This window comes from Erpetoichthys calabaricus, chromosome 2, assembly GCF_900747795.2.
Source record: "Erpetoichthys calabaricus chromosome 2, fErpCal1.3, whole genome shotgun sequence".
Lineage (NCBI taxonomy): Eukaryota > Metazoa > Chordata > Cladistia > Polypteriformes > Polypteridae > Erpetoichthys > Erpetoichthys calabaricus.
In genome coordinates, this window is record NC_041395.2 from 196,330,482 (window position 1) to 196,349,371 (window position 18,890).

The following is an 18,890-nucleotide window of genomic DNA, read 5'->3' on the forward strand; positions in this document are numbered from 1 at the left end:
TCAAAACAAAGCCAGAAGCTGTATCAAGGTTGGCAGTGCAAAAATTAACAATTAGTGAAAAGTTTAAACTTATAATTATTTTAACGCAGTGTAGTTGTAAAACTAAAGAAAATTGTTTTTTATTGCAATCTTTCCTTCGAGTGACGTGTTGCCCATTTTGTGCAATCTGATTTCACTTGGTATCATTTGTACTTTTATAAATATTATTTAGCTACTTTATGGGTTTTTTGACTTAATATTTTATTGATGATGGTTTTTCTCTTCTTGTTGGAATTGTGCTTTTCCATATCCTAATGTTTTCAAATTGTGTAAATTTTCATATATAGCACACATTCATTTACTTGTTTTGAATTATTTAGACAAAATTTGTAGTTAATCAATAAAGAAGTCAATTTAAATGAAAACCCCTTTGATCATTACCATAATTATTCATAGTGGGCTACATTATCCCAGAAAGGGATTTTTTTATTCATTATGCATGTAAGAATCTGTCCATCCATCCATCCTCTTCCGCTTATCCGAGGTCGGGTCGCAGGGGCAGCAGCTTGAGCAGAGATGCCCAGACTTCCCTCTCCCCCGGCCACTTCTTCTAGCTCTTCCGGGAGAATCCCGAGGCGGTTCCCAGGCCAGCCGGGAGACATAGTCCCTCCAGCGTGTCCTGGGTCTTCCCCGGGGCCTCCTCCCGGTTGGACGTGCCCGGAACACCTCACCAGGGAGGCGTCCAGGAGGCATCCTGATCAGATGCCCGAGCCACCTCATCTGACTCCTCTCGATGCGGAGGAGCAGCAGCTCTACTCTGAGCCCCTCCCGGATGACTGAGCTTCTCACCCTATCTTTAAGGGAGAGCCCCAGACACCCTGCGGAGAAAACTAATTTCAGCCACTTGTATTCACGATCTCGTTCTTTCGGTCACTACCCATAGCTCATGACCATAGGTGAGGGTAGGAACATAGATCGACTGGTAAATGAGAGCTTTGCCTTACGGCTCAGCTCCTTTTTCACCATGACAGACCGATGCAGAGCCCGCATCACTGCGGACGCCGCACCGATCCGCCTGTCAATCTCACGCTCCATTCTTCCCTCACTCGTGAATAAGACCCCGAGATACTTGAACTCCTCCACTTGAGGCAGGATCTCACTCCCAACCCAGAGAGGGCGCTCCACCCTTTTCCGGCTGCGGACCATGGTCTCGGATTTGGAGGTGCTGATTCTCATCCCAGCCGCTTCACACTCAGCTGCGAACTGATCCAGAGAGAGCTGAAGATCACGGCCTGATGAAGCAAACAGGACAACATTATCTGCAAAAAGCAGTGAACCAATCCTGAGTCCACCAAGCCGGACCCCCCTCAACACCCTGGCTGCACCTAGAATTTCTGTCCATAAAAGTTATGAACAGAATCAGTGACAAAGGGCAGCCCTGGCGGAGTCCAACTCTCACTGGAAACGGGTTCGACTTACTGCGGCAATGCGGACCAAGCTCTGACACCGATCGTACAGGGACTGAACAGCTCTTATCAGGGGGTCCGATACCCCATACTCTCGGAGTACCCCCCACAGGATTCCCCGAGGGACACGGTCGAACGCCTTTTCCAAGTCACAAAACACATGTAGACTGGTTGGGCGAACTCCCATGCACCCTCTAGGACCCTGCTAAGGGTGTAGAGCTGGTCCACTGTTCCACGACCAGGACGAAAACCACACTGTTCCTCTGAATCCGAGGTTCGACTATCTGACGGACCCTCCTCTCCAGAACCCCGAATAGACTTTTCCAGGGAGACTGAGGAGTGTGATTCCTCTGTAGTTGGAACACACCCTCCGGTCCCCCTTCTTAAAGAGTGGGACCACCACCCAGGTCTGCCAATCCAGAGGCACTGTCCCTGATGTCCATGCGATGTTGAGGAGACGTGTCAACCAAGACATCCCTACAACATCCAGAGCCTTGAGGAACTCCGGGATATCTCATCCACCCCCGGGGCCCTGCCACCAAGGGAGTTTTTTGACCACCTCGGTGACCTCAGTCCCAGAGATGGGGGAGCCACCTCCGAGTCCCCAGGCTCTGCTTCCTCATTGGAAGGCATGTTAGTGGGATTGAGGAGGTCTTCGAAGTACTGCCCCCCACCGACCCACAACGTCCCGAGTCGAGGTCAGCAGGGCACCATCCCCACCATACACAGTGTTGACACTGCACTGCTTCCCCTCCTGAGACGCCGGATGGTGACACAGAATCTCCTCGAAGCCGTCCGAAAGTCGTTTTCCATGGCCTCCCAAAACTGTTTTAAAGTTAAGTAACAATGTTTCACTAACCATTTCTTTACATTTCTGAAAAGCATTATATTGCATTTTTGTTTCAAAATATGAGTTAGTGACAGTGGCTATAGAAAGAAAGTGGTACGCTGGGTCAGCTGCCTTTGCCATAACCTGCATGGTGTTTTTATCATTTTTTATCATTATCATATTTATCTTTGTTTGTTTTTCAGTACAGTATTTGTAGTTTTTCACCAAATTTTGTCATCCTTAAAATACTGCAAAACCAAGCTACTTTTGGCACACTTTATTTTCCCTGAAGGCATTTGTCCTTCTTCCAAATGTAAACAAACTGATGTATAGCTTAATTACTGCCTTTGTGTCTATTTAATAAGAATATCTAAGAATATAAGTTAAAAGAAAAAGTATAATGTGTTTCAGTGAAGAAATGCATTTGTTTCCTAAAAGAAATTTAAATTAATTTCACAATGTTTTAAACTATTCACTGTAAACTCTTAAATTATTGAAAACTGTCAACATTTGTATCACCTACTTAGCCTCATGAATGTCATGTTCATGTGTTTATTTCAGTGTTCTTTATTATTATTTATTTACTAGTCATTTAGCCCATTACAATAACGGTCGCTAGAACAGTAGTGCATAAACATTAATAGGAAGAGTCTATATTAAATGGCAAGGGACTTTGACCTCATTCTTTTTGTTGGTCGTATTTTTCTTTGTTTCAGCCTTTCTTTTGGTGATGTTTACTTGCTGAGTTGACCGTTCTTTGTGGGCTGCCGCCGTGTATTGTGTGTCTTTAATTTTCTGTGACAGTAATACTGTCTTGTACAGCTCTGTTCAATAAGGGCGTGCACAGGCATCCTTCAATAAGGGCGCACACAAAAAGGCGAGCTTCAAAAGGGCTACCTCAATTGAGCGCAGCGAATAAAGGCGTTCGTAGATAATTTAGTTCAAATGGCTCTGGAATATGTGAAGAGCAACAAAGGTGCAGATCTTTATTTACGCGCACCTTTATTCGCTGCGCCCCAATTGAAGTCGCCCTTTTGAGGCTCGCCTTTTTGTGCGTGCCCTTATTGAAGGATACCTCTGGTGGTAATACAGGCGTGTGCATTGGTAATATGCCTTTAATCTCCTCTGACAGTAATACTGGCTTGTATATGGCTGTAATATGCGTCACTGTATTGTGTACCTTTAATTCCTCTTGCAGTAATACTGGTTTGTATTTCCGTAAAACGCCTCTAACTTGCTATGACAGCAATATCGCGCATCTCACCGTGCCCCGCGCATGCGCACTTCACCAGAAGACACCCACACACGGACACCTGGATGCACACAGGGATTTTATTAAAGAGGATTATAATACTGTGATTGATTTCCAGTCTGAGTGACTTAGGTACAGAGTTTGCCAGGTGTCTTTTTTTTTTTATTCACTTTGACTTTTGTGGTGATGCTGGTTTTCTTTTATAGTCCAACTCCAAACAAATCTGTTAGGTTGGGTTGGCTTTCCTTCCGGAGCTACTGTTTACCTGTTACAGCCTTTTCCAGGCTTATTGAGTAACTTCTTAGCACAGTACTATACAATGCAAATTCAGTAAAGGTTTTTATGGTTAAGGCTGCAGTATCACAAATATACTTAATTTTTTTTTAACCTGTATTGTTCAACCAAATAAAATATTGTGTTGCTTTTTTTCTGTATACCCTGATTATTACTGTATCTTAATTTTCTTCCAGATCCACTGTATAATACTGAAGAAGTCTATATAGACTGGTATTGCAGATACTAATTTCCTGAATAATGAGGTGGAGGATGAGGAAAAATGTTAAATAAGCATGTGATAAAGGACTGAGGTTTTATTTTTTCCATGAAGTGCAAATGCAAGATCAAACTGAAACCGGAGTAACGTTTTGGTCTGGACCTGACTAGACTGATACTGTCATAAAGGAAACTTTTTGGTGAGTGATTTGCCATTTTTCATGTATGTGTTTGGAAGATATGCTCTACCAGAGAAGTATGAAATGTGTAATTCTAATCATTTACTTAAGCAGCTATGAAATGTTAGTTGAAATAGTTAGTGTTGAAATCTGTGATTTAATTTCACATTAAATTTGTCTGTGAGAAATGGTATAATAGCACATACAGTGCTGCTTGCAGGTTACTCTTTTTTTATATAGATGTTACCTGTAGATTCCTAAGTATAGATACTTTCTAAAGTTTAATGGGTCTCCTTGAACACATTTTGTATCCGAATTTTCTTGATTTCTTGCTTAAATGTGCTTTCTAATGCCATTACAAATCATTGGGGAACTGAGTAAAGTTACCTTGATACTTTTCATGATGGGAATTATTATTATTATTATTATTAAACCCTGTGGTACCATAGGAACTATGCCATCACCAAATGCAAACTAGACTGTGGTGCAGGTCAAATGCTAAGGTATTGAGAAATTGTAAAATCATTATTTTGGAGCATGCCGCAAATATAAATAATATGTACAGTAATCCCTCCTCCATCGTGGGGGTTGCGTTCCAGAGCCACCCGTGAAATAAGAAAATCCGCAAAGTAGAAACCATATGTTTATATGGTTATTTTTTATATTGTCATGCTTGGGTCACAGATTTGCGCAGAAACACAGGAGGTTGTAGAGAGACAGGAGCTTTATTCAAACACTGCAAACAAACATTTTGTCTCTTTTTCAAAAGTTTAAAACTGTGCTCCATGACAAGACAGAGATGCCAGTTCCATCTCACAATTAAAAGAATGCAAACATATCTTCCTCTTCAAAGGAGTCAGGAGCAGAGACTTTCATAAAGGCAGAGGAAAATCAGTAGGGCTGTTTGGCTTTTAAGTATGCGAAGCACCCGCGGCACAAAGCTGTTGAAGGCGGCAGCTCACACCCCCCTCCGTCAAGAGCACAGAAAGAGAGAGAGAGACAGAGAAAAACAAGCAAGCAAAAATCAATACGTGCCCTTCGAGCTTTTAAGTATGCGAAGCACGGGTGCAGCATGTCGTTTCAGGAAGCAGCTGCACAAATGATAGCAACGTGAAGATAATCTTTCAGCATTTTTAGACTAGGGTCCGTATCGTCTAGGTGTGGGAACAGCCCCCCTGCTCAATCCCCCACGTCAGGATCAGAGAAAGTCAGCGCAAGAGAAAGAGAAAATGTAAGCTGGGTAGCTTCTCAGCCATCTGCCCAATAGCGTCCCTTGTATGAAAATCAACTGGGCAAACCAAATGAGGAAGCATGTACCAGAAATTTAAAAGACCCATTGTCCGCAGAAACCCGCAACGCAGCGAAAAATCCGCGATATATATTTAAATATGCTTACATATAAAATCCGCGATGGAGTGAAGCCGCGAAAGGCGAAGCGCGATATAGCGAGGGATTACTGTATAATAATAATTAAAATGTCATTATAGGTATTTTTATAATGTTAAAGAGGTGGAAGATAACTGTTTAACTATTATTCAATCATGTGTTTAAATTATGCCATGGTCTGGTGTAGCTTTTTGCTACAGTTTTGTCAGAGCCATTTTTGATTTGGTAACAAAACTAATCTTTAAACAATGCACAGTGAGTCTTTTAGATGAGAAACAACTTCCCAGAGCCTAGTCATCATTTTTTTCCACTTCTATGTAGTCTGTAATAAAAATTGATTTTATTTGATGAAACTCATAGTTAGTAAACTTTCAGTTAGTGTAGAGTAGTGTTTAAGAGTTTGCATTGGTTCAATAACTAGGAATTGGAGTATATCTAATGCTTCAGTACAATTATGGTTTAGAGAAAGATTTAAATGCCTATAGTGTGACAATGAACTTGCTTACAAACCCTCAAGGTCCAGATCTAGTGGTTCTACTGAAGAAATTTCACAGTCCTTTTATCACAGTTTCCTAAGCATTGGCTATTTGTCTCATACTCCTCTTTGATTAAAATGCACCAAAGGGAATGCTTCTGATGCATACTTTTTGTCCTTTCTTTAAACAAAATCTTTCAGAGACATTTTTAATGTTATTATTGAATATGTCACAGATAGGATTTATTCATAAGAATACACGGTACATTTGGAAATCTGTAAAATACATGAGCTGGCCTTTCAAAAGTTGCTTCGGTGTTTTGCTCCATGACTTGCCAAAAGTGTTGCCTGTTAAATTATCTATACTAATAAAAGGCAAAGCACTCACTGACTGACTCATCACTAACTCTCCAACTTCCCGTGTAGGTAGAAGGCTGAAATTTGGCAGGCTTATTCCTTACAGCTTACTTACAAACATTTGGCTGGTTTCATTTCGAAATTCTACGTGTAATGGTCATAAACTGGAACCTGTTTTTTTGTCCATATACTCTAATGGAGGAGGCGGAGTCACGTATAGCATCATCACGCCTCCTATGTAATCACGTGAACTAAAAAACAAGGAAGAGATTTACAGCACGAGTCAAAACGCGGGAACGAAGGTAAATGACGTTAATTTTTGAGTGTCTTTTAATACTGTGTAAGCAAACATATTAACATATATGCAATTAAACGTGTGCATTTACGGGGTGATTTCTCAGGCTTAAAAGCCCGCCTTTTATTAAAGAGGTAAATGCAAACTGTTTTCATTCTGAAGGGCACAAACCACGTTAGATTTCATGCTCAAGAGTAAACTCAGCACACAGCTTGGTCATATTACAACCGGTTCATTTTCCTCAGTTTAAAAAGGTTTACTTTTCTTCTTAATAAAATTTTTAAAGCAGTACTTCGCCGCTGCGAAGCGCGGGTATTTTGATATATATCAAAATATATTGCGTCATCACGCCTCCCACGTAAGCACGTGAACTGACCCGCTGCCGTTTGCAATGCCATATTCGCGAGATACAAGTTTAATGAGAAGACACGAGGTATAAACGACAGTTTGGATCACTTTGTAATAGAATTAAAATTGCTGTAGCGAGAAACTTTTAACTGCCGGGTCATTAAATAAACCCGTGGACATCGCAACATCACACAAGACAGCGGCTCACGTGAAGTGACTGAACGCAGCAGGAGTGATCACTTCGATGAATCAAACCTGTTCAAAAAACACATTACACAATTGATAAGGTACGAAAACAATATGAAACCGATTGTGGATTTGCGTACAGCCACTGAAACTTTGTGACGGCACGAGACTTCAGGTCACGTGTCTGCAAAAGAATGTCATTGAGGCAACTATTTTTACTGGCGGTGGCTCATGGGAGAGAGTTTTTATTCCTCGCATCCCCGTTACACCTTCTGATCTCCCATTTCAATTCAAACGCCTCCAATTTCCAGAAAGGCTCTGCTTCGCAATGACAATTAATAAGTCTCAGGGACAGACCCCTACAAAAGGTTGGCATTGATTTGAGGCAAGACTGATTTTCACTTAGCAAACTGTACGTTGCATGCTCAAGAGTAAGCTCAGCACACAGCTTGGTCATATTACAACCAGAGGTGCGAACTGACACCGTGATATACAAAGAGATCCTTAACAAATAATTATTGATTCATTTTCCCTCAGTTTAAAAAGGTTTACTTTTCTTCTTAATAAAAATATTAAAGCAGTACTTCGACGCTGCGAAGCGCGGGTATTTTGATATATATCAAAATATATCGCGTCATCACTCCTCCCACGTAAGCACGTGAACTGACCTGCTGCCGTTTGCAATTTCACATTCGCGAGATACAAGTTTAATGAGAAGACACTTTTAACTGCCGGGTCTTAGCTAACATTTAATAAACCCGTGGACATCGCAACATCACACAAGAGAGCGCATCACGTGAAGTGACTGAACGCAGCAGGAGTGATCACTTCGATGAATCAGACCTGTTCAAAAAACAAATAACACAATTGATAAGGTACGAACAGAATATGACACTGATTGTGGATTTGCGTACAGCCACTGAAACTTTGTGACGGCACCAGACTTCAGGTCACGTGTCTGCAAAACAACCTCATTGAGGCAACTATTTTACTGGCGGTGGCTCAGGGGAGAGAGTTTTTATTCCTCGTATCCCCGTTATACCCTCTGATCTCCCATTTCAATTCAAACGCTTACAGTTTCCACTAAGGCTCTGCTTAGCAATGACAATTAACAAGTCTCAGGGACAGACCCTACAAAGGTTGGCATTGATTTGAGGCAGGACTGCTTCTCACATGGCCAACTGTACGTTGCATGCTCAACAGTAAGCTACCACACAGCTTGGTCATATTACAAGCAGAGGGGCATACTGACAACGTGCTATACAAAGAGATCCTTAACAAATATTTATTGATACATTTTCCCTCGGTTTAAAAAGGTTTACTTTTCTTTTTAATAAAAATTTTTAAGCAGTACTTCGCTGCTGCGAAGCGCGGGTATTTTGATATATATATATGTAGATATGTATATGTATGTATATGTATGTATGTATGTATGTATATGTATGTATCTATATGTATATATATATGTATATGTATGTATATATAATATGTCTATGTGTATATATATGTGTATAATATATGTATATGTGTATATATATGTATATGTATGTATATGTGTATATGTATATGTGTATATGTATATATATATGTATGTATATGTATATTATATGTGTATATATATGTATATGTATATATATGTGTATATATATGTAATGTATATATATGTGTATATATATGTATATGTATATATATGTGTATATATATGTATATGTATATATATGTGTATATATATATATATGATATATATATGTATGTATATGTATATTATGTATGTATATGTGTATATATATGTGTATGTATGTATATGTGTATATGTGTATATGTTATATATATGTATATAGTATATGTATATATATGTGTATATAATATATGTATATATATGGTATATATATATGGTATATATATGTGTATATAATGTATATGTATATATGTGTATATATGTAATATATATGTGTGTATATATGTATATGATATATATGTGTGTATATATGTATATGTATATATATGTGTGTATATATATATGTATTGTATATATGTGTATATATTATAATGTATATATATGTGTGTATATATGTGATATATGTGTATATATATATAATATATTATACACACACACATATACACATATATATACATATATATGTATATGTATATGTATGTATATGTATATATATGTGTATATGTGTGTGTATATATATATATATATATATATATATATATAATAATAAAAGGCAAAGCCCTCACTGACTGATTCACTCACTCACTGACTGACTGACTCACTCATCACTAATTGTCCAACTTCCCGTGTAGGTGGAAGGCTGAAATTTGGCAGGCTCATTCCTTACAGCTTACTTACAAATGTTAGGCAGGTTTCTAATAACCCAATTGTGCTTTACTCACTCAGAATATGGAACCAAATTAGGAAGCATTTTAAGATGGAAAATCTTTTATCAGTGGCACCTCTGCAAGGGAACCACCTCTTTCAACCTTCGCAAGTATATCCAGTTTTTAATACCTGAAAAAGTTTTGGGATTAAAATGCTCAGAGATCTTTATATAGACAACATATTTACATCTTTTGAACAATTACGTTCAAAAATTTAACCTCCCAGCTACACATTTGTTTTACTATCTTCAAATTAGAAATTTTGTTAAACAGAAATTGCCCGAATTCCCCCACCTTGCACCCTCCACAATGCTGGAGAAAATACTGCTCAATTCCGAGGAAACAAACACTATTTCCGCAATATATAAAATCTTATTAGAGTCCCTACCTTTCAAAGATCCAAGAGGACATTGGGAAGAAGATCTCTTAATCAATATATCAGAAAAGGAGTGGAAGGTAGCAAAGCAGAGAATTCACTCGAGTTCTATATGTGCAAAGCATAGAATTATTCAACTAAAAATTATATATCGAGCTCATCTGTCTCGCTTAAAACTGTCCAAAATGTTTCCAGGCCAGGATCCAACCTGCGAGCGCTGCAACCAAGCTCCTGCCTCACTGGGTCACATGTTCTGGGCCTGCACCAAACTAACATCATTTTGGACAAAAATTTTTAAGTGCCTCTCAGACAGCTTTAGTATCACAATCCCTCCTAACCCACTAACAGCTGTGTTTGGTGTCCTTCCAGATGGACTGGAATTGGAGAAGGACAAGCAAACTGTGATTGCATTCACTACACTCTTGGCACGCAGACTTATTTTGTTAAATTGGAAGAATCCTAATTCTCCTCTTATAAGTCAGTGGGAAACCGATGTTTTATATTATTTGAAATTGGAAAAAATCAAATTTTCAGTTAGAGGATCTGTACAAAATTTTTTCAAAACATGGCAGGATTTAATCAATATTATTTTAGAATAAGAGAAATAACTATTATTGCATTTAACTCCCTTCTCCATCTCTTATTTATATAGATATTTACTTCTCCCTTTCTTTTGTCTAATGTTGCCTTATTAAAAAGCTTAAAGAAATTTTCCTTTAGCTAAGCTCTCCTTCTCAGGGGTGGGTTTGATTTGTTTTCAAATTTGTTGGGTTATAAATTGATCTGTTTGTATGGAATGATTACAATGAAAATTAATAAAATAAAAATATAAAAAAAAAAAAAAAAAAAAAAAGTTAGGCAGGTTTCATTTCGAAATTCAACGCGTAATGGTCATAACTGGAACCTCTTTTTTCACAATATACTGTAATGGACGGCAGCTCGATGGCCGTGAGAGGAGGAGTTGAGTGTCACGTCATCACGCCTCCAACGTAATCACGTGAAAAGACTGTGAACGCAGTAGGGACAAATGAAGGAGGAGCCGCAAACAGCGAAGAACAAAAAATTCATTAATCAATTGAGAAGGGAGCGAGTGAAGCATACAAGCATGTTCATAAGGGAAAATAAGCACGGTGTAAAACGTAAGTTTAAGTTTATAGAAACGCTCCCGCTGCAGATTGCAATAACATATTCGCGAGATAAAAGTTTAATGAGAAGACGCGAGGTATAAACGAACCACACGCCGTAGCACAACGTTAAGGGCAACAGTTTCAACCATTCTTTGATCTGCTTCTCGCAACTGAAAGACGGCACATGGCGGATGTTAGCCCACTTGCTGACCGCAATGTTAGGGGCTTCAACTCTGGCGCTGACGATATTCGATTCTCGAGAGGGGATGCAGTGAGTGTGTATGCCTAATGAGCCCAGAATTAAGGAGAAACACGTGTCGCATACTCTTTGCATTATTTGAAAGTAAACTATTAAAACCATTCTATGATCAGCTTCTGGGAACAGAAAGAGGGCACGTGGCGGATGTAAGGCGACTTCCTGACCAACATATACATATATACATATATATATATATATACATATACATATATATATATACATATATATACATATATATATATATGTATTATACATATATATATATATATATCTATAATATAAAAGGCAAAGCCCTCACTGACTGACTCACTCACTGACTGACTGACTGATTGACTGACTCATCACTAATTCTCCAACTTCCCGTGTAGGTGGAAGGCTGAAATTTGGCAGGCTCATTCCTTACAGCTTACTTACAAAAGTTAGGCAGGGTTCATTTCGAAATTCAAAGCGTAATGGTCATAACTGGAACATATTTTTTGTCCATACACTGTAATGGAGGAGGCGGAGTCACGTATCGCGTCATCACGCCTCCTACGTAATCCCGTGAACTAAAAACAAGGAAGACATTTACAGCACGAGTCACACGCGGGAACGAAGGTAAATGACGTTAATTTTTGACTGTCTTTTTAATACTGTGTGAGCATACATATTAACACATGTGCAATTAAACGTGTGCATTTACGGGGTGATTTCTGAGGCTTAAAAGCTCACCTTTTATCAAACGCGGGAAGAAAGGTAACTGACGTTGTTCACTGTCTTTTAATACTGTGTAACCATACATATTAACACATGTCCAATTAAACGTGTGCATTTACGGGGTGATTTCTCAGGCTTAAAAGCTCGCCTTTTACTAAAAAGGTAAATGCAAAACTATTTTCAATCAGTTTATTGAAACGCTCCCGTTAAGGATTGCAATAACATATTCGCGAGATAAAAGAACGAAGTAGGGGGAAATGGGAGGAACAGCCGCAAACAGCGAAGAGCAAAAATTTATTAAACAATTGAGAACGGAGCGAGTTAAGCATACAAGCATGTTCATAAGGGAAACAAAGCACGGTGTAAAACGTAACTTTAAATTAAGTTTATAGAAACGCTCCCGCTGCGGATTGCAATAACATATTCGCGACATAAAAGTTTAATGAGAACACACGAGGTATAAACGAAGCACACGCCGTGGCGCAACGTTAGGGGCAACAGTTTCAACCATTCTATGATCTGCTTCTCGCAAATGAAAGACGGCACATGGCGGATGTTAGCCGACTTGCTGACCGCAACGTTAGGGGCTTCAACTATGGCGCTGACGCAACATCTCAGTGCCAACACTTTGCAGACTGTACTTAAAAGACATGCCCTCCTCACTGGACAGTTAAAAACACCAATCAAACTAACGATGACATCAAGTATTACCCAATCAAAAGTAGGAAAGGAGGCATCTTCATAAAATGCGTGTGGGATGATTTGCATGAGACGCTGCTTTAAAAAAAAAATGATACAAAAAATACGGGATAAATCCCGTCCAGTATTGATTCAAAACGGGACACGCAATTTCATTCTCAAACGCGGCACGATTCCGTATTTTAAAGGACGGGTGGCAACCCTACAGTGCCAGGTAACCACCCATACAATCCAGATTGTGATTCAGACTAGGAATGCAATGAATGTAATTACCCCGATCTACATACAAGGCGAAAGTCTTGCAACATTCCAAGATAATGGTTTGGGATAATTAGTACTTATTAAGTACAACATTGAACATAAAAGAGCTTATGAAGCCTTGAACCGAAAAAAGCAAGATCTCAGAGATCGTAAAAAAAAAAAAAGGAGGTAATGTCGTTTTACTCGCTGTAGATTTTACTCAAACATTACCAGTTATTCCACGAGGGAGACCAGCAGATGAACTCAACGCGTGTTTAAAATCCATGCTTCTCCCACGGTCGGTTATATGTCGCGTGTTTTCGGGTAGGTACACCAAAAAATGTATACATTTAAGCATGTAATGGGCAAAGAAAACATGAGGTATACCCGAAGGCACTGCAGTAGTACTCAATGTAACTTTACTTCTTAAATGTTAATGTTTTACTGTTTAATAATTTATACGCTTCTTATATATTGTTCAAATTCTTTTATGAAAATACCAGTGACAGCGCAATGCACGATAACATGGAGTGAATACACCATACGCATCTGCCCACGGCCGCCCTGGTGTGCGCAGATAGGAGTGGATTCTAAAATAAAATAAACAAACAGAGTAATACATTCATCACCCATAAAGCGGATAGCAGACGTGACGTACTATATGTGTACCACATTTCAAGTCAATACGTGAAACGGTTTGCAAGCTACAAGTGATTTAAAATCATGGACAGACCAACGAAAAGCCATGGTAGCAAATTATAGAAGAAGATTTTACTGTTTAATAATTTATATTTATATGAAATGTGCTTCTTATATATTACTTCATATTCTCATATGATAATGATGTTAATGTTGTTTATATTGATTTCTATGTTATTGTAAGTGCATCTATGTGTGTATATGTATGTATGTATGTGTGTATATATATATATATATATATATATATATAAATATATGTGTATATGTATATATAATATATCTGTATATGTGTGTATATGTGTGTGTATATGTGTATATGTATATATATATGACAGCAACACTCATAACAATGACAACAAAATTACATTGACAATCATGTTACGTTATTTTTAAAATGTTTCCTTTACTTTTTCATAACCTCTTTAACACACTACTTCTCCGCTGCGAAGCGCGGGTATTTTGCTAGTATGCTAATAAAAGGCAAAGCCCTCACTGACTGACTGACTGACTGACTGACTCACTCATCACTAATTCTCCAACTTCCCGTGTAGGTAGAAGTCTGAAATTTGGCAGGCTCATTCCTTACAGCTTACTTACAAAAGTTAGGTAGGTTTTATTTCGAAATTCTACGCGTAATGGTCATAACTGGGAACCTGTTTGACTGACTCATTCAGCACTAATTCTCCAACTTCCGTGTAGGTAGAAGGCTGAAATTTGGCAGGCTCATTCCTTACAGCTTACTTACAAAAGTTAGGCAGGTTTCATTTCGAAATTCTACGTGTAATGGTCATAACTGGAACCTGTTTTTTGTCCATATACTCTAATGGAGGAGGCGGAGTCACGGATCGCGTCATCACGTATTACGCCTCCTACGTAATCACGTGAACTGAAAACGAGGAAGAGATTTACAGCACAAGTCAAACGCGGGGAACGAAGGTAAATGACGTTAATTTTTTGAGTGTCTTTTAATACTGTGTAAGCATACATATTAACACATGTGCAATTAAACGTGTGCATTTACGGGGTGATTTCTCAGGCTTAAAAGCTCGCCTTTTATTAAAAAGGTAAATGCAAACTCTTTTCATTCTGAAGGGCACAAACCACGTTAGATTTCAGCCGTTAAACGCGCAAAAATGTCAGTACACCAGATAAATAAGCGCAACATATTATCAGTTGTATTGTATGCTTACAATACATATAGAAATGTGTTAATCGTTAACTAATATTATGGGATGGTGTTTTTCGACTCGCGCTTTGATTTAAACGATTGCATGTCTTGGTGGGTTTGCGTAGCTTATTGTCAATATCTTTACAGCTCTTTTTAAGACTTAATTTAAAAAGGTTTTCTTTTCTTCTTAATAAAAATTTAAAAGCGGTACTTCGCCGGTGCAAAGTGCTCACTTCACTCCCTTACGGGAATCGAACCTCGGACGTCAGCGCTAGAGGCTAAGCCCCTAAAATTGCGCCACGGCGAGTGGTTCGTTTATTTGACAGCATGTAGATCGGGGTAATTACATTCACGGCATTTGTAGTCTGATTCACAATCTGATTGTATGGGTGGTTACCTACCAGGTAACGCTTATGGTTAGCCAGCAAGTCATCTCGAAGTGATCACTCGAGTGAACGCAGCTTCACAAAAAAACAGATCCTTAACAAACTGTTATTGGTATATTTTCCCTCAATTTTAAAAGGTTTTCTTTTCTTCTTAATAAAAAATTTAAAAGCAGTACTTCGCCGGTGCGAAGCGCGGGGATTGAGCGACTGACGCATACAGACATATTCATGAGTGCAGGTACTTCGGAAAGAAAGCACCGTGTAAACCTAAACTTTAAATTAAGTTCATAGACCTACAAAGTTTGCCATTGATTTGAGGCAAGATTGCTTTTCTCATGTACAACTATACGTTGCATTCTTAACAGTAAGCTTGCACGGCTTGGTCATATTACAACCGGAGTGCTGAACTGACAACGTCGTATACAAACAGAACTATAACAATCGTAATAAACAAACAAAAAAAAAAGCGAAGAACCCTTCGATTTAATAAAAAGACTCTTTCCTTGGCGAAGCAAGGAAAAAGGAAGACCTTATATGGCGTTCGTTTATAAAACAGCGGAAAAGCTGTGTTAAGGCTGCTTCACAAAAAACAGATCCTTAACAAATTGCTATTGGGATATTTTCCTTCGATTTAAAAAGCTTTTCTTCTTCATAAAAATTTAAAAGCAGTACTTCGCGGGGATATATATATATATATATATATATATATATATATATATATATAATATACAGAGAGAGAGAGATATAGATACATATATATCTATATCATATATATATATATATATGTAAGCTTATAAGTACTGCCTTACTTCTCTTTAAGAAAGGAAGATGTAATGATACTTGAATTAAACGATTCCATGTCTTGGTGGGTTTGCGTAGCTTATTGTCAATATCTTTACACCTGTTTTTAAGACTTATTGACTGAAACGGGCTTTCACGAAAAAAGTTAGGGCTTTGCTACAGAATACACCATCCACAACTTAAGCAAGTAAAAATAAAAGTGTATATTTCTGTTTTATTTAAACCTTTTAAGTTTGTATGCATAGCCCCATTTGGCTGTTTTAGTTTTTTTTTTCTTTCTTCAGTAATATTTAATGTCCTTAAAGAAAAAGAACATATGCATTTTACTTTTTTTGTATCTCTTTAGTAATATTTTAGTGTAAAAGGATAACCAGTATTTAAACCTTTTATGTTACTTTATAAATTTATTTTACACAATGTTGAAAAATGAATAAGAAAGCTACATAATTTGGCAGCTGCTGCTTTAATTTTCAATGAAATGAAAAAAGCTCTCCAAGACAAAACCTCAATGAAGAAGAAACAGTTTGCAAATATATATATATACTAGCAAAATACCCGCGCTTCGCAGCGGAGAAGTAGTGTGTTAAAGAGGTTATGTAAACATATATATACATAAACATATATACTTATATACATATCTACATATACACATATCTACATATATACATATATATATATATATATATATATATATACATATAGACATCCACATATATATACATATATCAACATATATATACACATACATATACACACATACATACATACACACATATATATATATATATATATATATATATATATATATATATATATATATATATATATATATATACTGTATATACACATACAGACACATATATATATATATATATATATATATATATAGCAAAATACCCACGGTTTGCAGCGGAGAAGTAGTGTGTTAAAGAGGTTATGTAACCATATAGCTACGCAAACCCAGGAGGACATGGAATCGTTTAAATCAAGTATCATTACATCTTCCTTTCTTAAAGAGAAGTAAGGCAGCACTTATAAGCTTACATATTTATATATAGACATACATATATATATATATATATATATATATATATATATATATATATATATATATATATATATATATCCGAAGCCGTGGAAGCACACTCTTTTGAGAATGCAACGTATAGTTGTACAGAAGAAAAGCAATCTTGCCTCAAATGAATGGCAACCTTTTGTAGGTCTATGAAGTTAATTTAAACTTTAGGTTTACGCGGTGCTTTCTTTCCGAAGTACCTGCACTCATGAATATGTCTGTATGTGTCAGTCGGTCAAATCCACGCGCTTCGCACCGGCGAAGTACCGCTTTTAAATTTTTATTAAGAAGAAAATAAAACGTTTTTAAATTGAGGGAAAATATACAAATAACAGTTTGTTAAGGATCAGTTTTTTGTGAAGCTGCCTTTACTCGAGTGATCACTTCGAGCTGACTTGGTGGCCAAGTGTAAGCGTTACCTGGAAGTAACCACCGTTACAATCAGATTGTGAATCAGACTACGAATGCCGTGAATGTAATTACACACTCACTGCACTTGCTTACGGTAATCGAACCTCAGACGTCAGCGCTACAGGGGCTTAGCAGCGATGAAGTATTGGTTTTAAATTTTAATTAAGAACAAAAGAAAACCTCAGAGGTTCGATTCCCGAAAGGGAGTGAAGTGAGTGTCCGGCTACCTACCAGGTAAAGCTTATGGTCGGACAGCAAGTGACGTAACATCAGCCACGGTGCCTTCAGTTGTGAGAAGCAGATCATAGAATGATTGAAAATAGTTTTGCATTTACCTTTTTAGTAAAAGGCGAGCTTTTAAGCCTGAGAAATCACCCCGTAAATGCACACGTTTAATTGCACGTGTTAATATGTATGCTTACACAGTATTAAAAGACAGTGAAAAATTAACGTCATTTACCTTCGTTCCTGCGTTTGACTCGTGCTGTAAATCTCTTCCTTGTTTTTTAGGTCACGTGATTAGGTAGGAGGCGTGATGACGCGATACGTGACTCCGCCTCCTCCATTACAGTATATGGACAAAAAAAATATGTTCCAGTTATGACCATTACGCGTAGAATTTCGAAATGAAACCTGCCTAACTTTTGTAAGTAAGCTGTAAGGAATAAGCCTACCAAATTTCAGCCTTCCACCTACACGGGAAGTTGGAGAATTAGTGATGAGTGAGTCAGTCAGTCAGTGAGTGAGTCAGTCAGTCAGTCAGTCAGTCAGTGAGGGCTTTGCCTTTTATTAGTATAGATGTGTATATGTAGATATGCATATATATGTATATGTAGATATATGTTTATGTATGTGTGTATATTATTTATATATATATATATATATATATATATATATATATAAGACAGCAACACTTATAACAATCACAACACAATTACATTGACAATCATGTTATGTTATTTTTAAAATGTTTCCTTTTTTTTCATAACCTCTTTAAAACACTACTTCTCCGCTGCGAATCGCGGGTATTTTGCTAGTATATATATATATATATATATATATATATATATATATACATACATATACACACATACATGCAGTTTCAATAACATAGAAATCAATATAAACAACATTAGCATCATTATCATATGAGAATATGAAGTAATATATAAGAAGCACATTTCATATAAATATAAATTATTAAACAGTAAAATCATCTTCTGTAATTTGCCACCGTGGCTATTTGTTTGTCTGTCCAGGATTTTAAATCACCTGTAGCTCGCAAACCGTTTCACCTATTGACTTGAAATCTGGTACACATATA

The 18,890-nt window shown here is 37.5% G+C and overlaps 1 protein-coding gene across 2 annotated transcripts in view; it reads left to right on the top strand.

Annotated features, from left to right (window-relative positions):
- The first annotated feature begins 3,999 nt into the window (after positions 1–3,999).
- Positions 4,000–18,890, top strand: part of tnk2b (tyrosine kinase, non-receptor, 2b) — a 250,834-nt gene continuing 235,943 nt past the window's right edge. For both annotated transcript variants that reach the window (XM_051921975.1, XM_051921985.1), the window contains exon 1: positions 4,000–4,218. The gene's annotated coding sequence lies outside the window, so the exon portion shown is untranslated. The remainder of the gene's footprint in view (positions 4,219–18,890) is intronic.